This window comes from Tachysurus vachellii, chromosome 4, assembly GCF_030014155.1.
Source record: "Tachysurus vachellii isolate PV-2020 chromosome 4, HZAU_Pvac_v1, whole genome shotgun sequence".
Taxonomy (NCBI): Eukaryota; Metazoa; Chordata; class Actinopteri; order Siluriformes; family Bagridae; genus Tachysurus; species Tachysurus vachellii.
In genome coordinates this window covers 15161826-15167946 of record NC_083463.1, presented here as the reverse complement: position 1 = coordinate 15167946, position 6121 = coordinate 15161826, and positions in this window count along the sequence as shown.

Below are 6121 nucleotides of genomic sequence, written 5' to 3'. Positions count from 1 at the left end.
CATTTGCCACTCTAAGAGCTTCCACAATTACTCGTAATGTCAGAGAGACTGCACTTGCACAGGGATAATACTGCCGATAATAATTTTACTGTAAGGTGCAAAAATCCTTGAGGTCCTGTATTTAGTCGTAGAACTAAGTGCAGTAGTCATGTCTCATTTTACTGGGGTGATAACGGCTACTAGTATACTCAGATGTTTTTTGTGGAACTCAAAATGTGGAAGTATTAGCAGTTCATGTAATACAATATAATCAGAGCAAATATGCCAAGTCTGTTTAGTGATTATGTGTATTTTATATTGCTCAATTATCCTTATCCATCAAGAAAACATGAACGAGTTTATGTAGACTTTTCAATGCATCTGAAGTATTTGTTTAAATGTGTATGGAATTTGAAATCTTGAGCTTTTTCATTTGAGAGCAAGAACCAATTATGTCAATTAACTGCAGCTCAAACCTTCTTTCAGGATGAATATCATTTTAATTTTGATCATTCTCCTACTACACTGACCCCATTTGTTAAGGTCAGCAGACTGAATCTTTTACTGTCCATTTAAGAAAAGTTTAGCAATCACAGCTTTAAAGAGCCCCCTGGTATATTTTTAATGGGTATTTCATGAGTTGTTAGTGTAACACTGTGATGAAGAATGTTAGATGTTTAGAGCCTTAACAGTCTTATGATTTATACAATATTTGTTTAATGTGTTTTGTTGTATTATAAAAAGAAGGAGTTACAATCACAACACATTTAGTGGGAAAAACAGATTCCCCTGATGATGTTTTGTGCTGGATTTGTGGTCCCACAAGCATGCTAATGCCGTTGTTATTGTTTTTATTTATTACTGTCAGACTTGAGGTGACAAGCTAAATGTTTCTGGCAGAGACTGTTTCTGGCAGAGCGCTCATTTTTATGAATTTAATGTATATTAATTTCTTATATGTGCAATTGTGCCAAATGGACAATGGACATTCATACTGTTGTAAAAAAAATAAAATAAAGGATTTACAGTGTTTGGTGATGTGACATTACTCACAATGCCAGTGCTACAGTTTCCTACAGATTGTCAATTTGAGTTTAATCACACACACATTGTAATGTACTTTGCTGCTGGGGTTTTATGCATTGCTAAATGAAAAAGCCTGACACTTGTTTACATCTCAAAGAGATGATTATCATATAAATGCTGTCCTCTTCGCAGACTAACCCCAAAAATGCCTAAATAAATTAGCATCTTGGACATCCACACCTGTCATACCTGTATTCTTCTGCATTCATTCATTTCTTTTTCTATTCCCATGTTCATTTTAACCAGCATCCTTAACTCCTGATGCTTTTTCCTGTGACCTTCTCAGAACAATCTGTGATCTAGGAGGCTGACATAATACTATTTGATGAAAATGGGCATCTGGTGAAACAGAACACTTAAAAGAGAGTTCTGTTGCTCAAATCCATAGAAATTTCTACTCAAATAACAATGCTGGGTGCAAATGGGTGATACCATCATACACTGTCATTACTGTCATTACTGCCATACACTGTCATACACTGTCATTACTGTCATACACTGTCATACACTGTCATTACTGTCATTACTGTCATACACTGGCATACACTGCCATACACTGTCATTACTGTCATACACTGTCATTACTGTCATACACTGTCATACACTGTCATTACTGTCATAAACTGTCATAAACTGTCATTACTGTCATACACTCTCATTACTGTCATAAACTGTCATACACTGTCATTACTGTCATACACTCTCATACACTGTCATACACTGTCATTACTGTCATAAACTGTCATACACTGTCATTACTGCCATACACTGTCATTACTGCCATACATTGTCATACACTGTCATTACTGTCATAAACTGCCATACACTGTCATTACTGTCATACACTCTCATTACTGTCATAAACTGTCATAAACTGTCATTACTGTCATTACTGTCATACACTGTCAAAAAACTGTCATACACTGTCATTACTGTCATTAGTGTCATACACTGTCATAAACTGTCATACACTGTCATTACTGTCATTACTGTCATACACTGTCATACACTTTCATTACTGTCATAAACTGTCATACACTGTCATTACTGTCATTACTGTCATACACTGTCATACACTGTCATTACTGTCATAAACTGTCATACACTGTCATTACTGTCATACACTGTCATAAACTGTCATACACTGTCATTACTGTCATAAACTGTCATACACTGTCATACACTGTCATTACTGTCATACACTGTCATACACTGTCATTACTGTCAAAAAACTGTAATACACTGACATTACTGTCATTACTGTCATACACTGTCACACACTGTCTTTGCTCTCATACACTGTCATACACTGTCATTACTGTCATACACTGTCATTACTGTCATATACTGTCATACATTGTCATACACTGACATTACTGTCATACATTCTCATTACTGTCATATACTGGCATTACTGTCAGACACTGTCTTTACTGTCATTACTGTCATACACTGTCATAAACTGTCATTACTGTCATTACTGCCATACACTGTCATTAATTTCATACACTGTCAGACACTGTCATTACTGTCATACACTGTCATTACTGTCATACATTCTTATTACTGTCATATACTGGCATTACTGTCATTACTGTCATACATTGTCATTACTATTGTACACTGTCAGACACTGTCGTTACTGTCATATATTGTCATTACATTTACATTTATGGCATTTGTCAGACGCCCTTATTCAGAGACTTACAATTTACACTGTCATACACTGTCATTACTGTCAGACACTGTCATACATTGTCATACACTGTCATTACTGTCATACACTGTCATTACTGTCATACATTGTCATTACTATCGTACACTGTCAGACACTGCCGTTACTGTCATATACTGTCATTACATTTACATTTATGGCATTTGTCAGACGCCCTTATTCAGAGACTTACAATTTACACTGTCATACACTGTCATTACTGTCAGACACTGTCATACATTGTCATACACTGTCATTACTGTCATACACTGTCATTACTGTCATTACTGTCATACACTGTCATTACTGTCATACACTGTCAGACATTGTCATACACTGTCAGACACTGTCATACACTGTCATTACTGTCAGACACTGTCATACATTGTCATACACTGTCATTACTGTCATACACTGTCATTACTGTCATACAATGTCAGACACTGTCATACACTGTCATTACTGTCAGACACTGTCATTACTGTCATATACTATCATTACTAAACGATAGATTTATGCTACATGCATTTCAATATGAGAAAATTATGTGCACCTGGTACACAATAAAAAGCAACTATTTTACATTTTTTAATATTCTTAATAAAATATTTTAATATTTATTACAATCATTAAGTTTCAGTCCTAACAAATGTAGAAAATATGCAGAGAATACTTAGCGCAGTGTAACGTAGACTATCATGGCATTACAAGTGGTAGATGACAGTTGCTGATTATGATAACATCACTCCCTTGTATCATTGAGTGTACATCATTGTGGAATCCCATGACAGCAAATGATGTTTTCAATGACATTTTCATAACAGGATTGCACCAGTTTTATAATAAAGGGATCATTCTATTGCCTAGGTGTACATTTATTCTAGCCTCGATTTTAATCATGAAACTATTTTAAGGTTTTGATTACAACAAATAAAAAATATATATAATATATAACTTCACACTAAACATTGCTCAATACCAAGGATTTGGACTAGAATGTGAAAAAGACATTCATGTGCTTCAGGGAATCATATTAATATAAGTATGGAGGCATATCTATAATGCTTTGACGTTTGTGTCAGATTTTATATATCTGTCTTAATCTTTCGAAAAATTCTTAACAGTGCTGCATTTCTTTTTTAGATAATATTGCACTGTTAACACACAGTCTTTAAGGAAACTGCAAATGCCTCTCTCTTCAGTAAAGGGATTAGTAAATTGAGTTTTATGCTATAAATCTATTTTGTGGACATGGTGCTCTCATATACTGTTTAAAATTCTGAATGGAAGCGTACAAGAGCAATTCAGCGAGATAGTTCTGGAGACGCATGCTGCAAAATAGATACAGCCAATTTTCACAAGGCATCCCAGAATCCCCAGTGGACTCCACTTCTATGTTCATTGACCAGATTGGCCTTCTCATCCTCTGCTCAACCATCTTTCTCACCCTCCTCTCTCCCTTCCCCTTTCCTCTTGCCTGACAAGTTTCCATGGAAACAAAGGTAAGGGAGAAAACCCTAATGAGTTCATGGAGCGGTCTCACAAAGATGAAGATGTACAGCCCATCATATATATCTCAACCTTTGTCTCTCTCTGACACACCCTTTTCTTCTGGAACGTTGTTTGGTATGTGTGGTGTGGTGGTGAATGATAAATAAGCCAGTATAAGTGAGTGGTGAGATGAATTGGATGGGAGGTCTTATTATATATTACATATTGTTTGATGTCTGCTAATGTTGAAGCACAAGGTTTAAAATACACAAATGCATTAGTCCTCAGAAAAAAGTATGTAAAGACTTTAGCATAAGAAAGAGGCAGTGGTAGTTTGTGGTAGAAATACGGTAATACTGTGCTTTTGTATTCATGTAGACTTGTGTTTACAGGTTTCATCTATGTTTTTGGTTGTTTAAAATACAAATTGTAAGTAGTATTCCTAAACCCATTGCACAGTGTAGAGGTTTATTCATCCATTCATTCATTTATTTAATCGTTCTTCAGCAACTGCTTTATTCTGGTCAGGTCTGTGAGAGAACTCAGCAACAGTAGGTGCAAGGTCAGAGATTTCACCACAGGTAGACCTTCACAGAGCATCATGTGCATACATATTCACACCTAAGCATGATCATTTAGTGTTTTTTGAATGAAGAAAATTTATCTACCTGAGGGTGCATGGACATTGCGAGGAAAACATTAACCCACAGCACTAGGAAGAAACTAGGACAGTAACCTGAGATTAGGATGATCAAAACCAGGATCCTAGAACTGTGAGGCACAACAACCCGCTGTGCCACTGTGCAGCTTGTGAAGAATTTAAATCAAGATATTATGTGACACTGCTCATTTATGGGAACACTCAGAAATGTAACAAAACATGACTTTGAATACGTTAAAAACTGCCAACCCAAACCCCAAACAGCATGAATATTTAAAATATAACCAATTATTTACATTAGGGATATTATAAAGCTTGCCAAACAGTTTTCCCTACAAAACCAGCTCCAAATAATTCTACAGAATTAGCATCTGGTGAATAACAGTACTGAGCCTCAATCTCTATTGATTCATTTTGAGCTCTTGTAGAGGTATTTTGAACTACTTCAACAGTCTGAACATAATAATGCAGTCAATTCCAGAATTATTATTATTATTATTATTATTATTATTATTATTATTATTATTATTATTATTATTAAGCTTATTAAGCTGTCTAATGTATCTTAACTTTGCTCTTGTAAGTTATCCTAAAAGATGTACTTTTAGAATAGTCCCTTGTTAAAACGATTCATCTATTGTCATTCTTTAACCTCCTGGCAGAGGTAACCAGTTTTTAGGCTAAATATACTTAGCAGTAATACTACTACTTCTACTACTACTACTACTACTACTAATAATAATAATAATACTTATTATTATTATTATTATTATTATTATTATTATTATTATTATTATTATTATTCTGGAATTGACTGCATTGTTGTGTATTTTCCTGTGCAGCAGCTGTGGGTTTGATAATTGCTGTATGATAAGACTCTTCAGAAGCTCAGGATAAAGTGAACACACTTTACACTACAATAGTCACAATGTCTCTAGGGAACACACACACACACACACACACACACACACACACACACACACACACACACACACACACACACAGATATGTAAATACACACATACAGAGACTGGGACATGAATGAGATCCCAGATGAAGTGTCCAGTAGCCTGTGGAAGAGACGAAATAATGTCCAGTAGTCTTTGGGTATAGCCGTGTGTTTAGTAACCCTGAGTGTTTAGCTTTTGCATAAATACTTTGCATCCATTACAAATTCTGTCAATTAACCT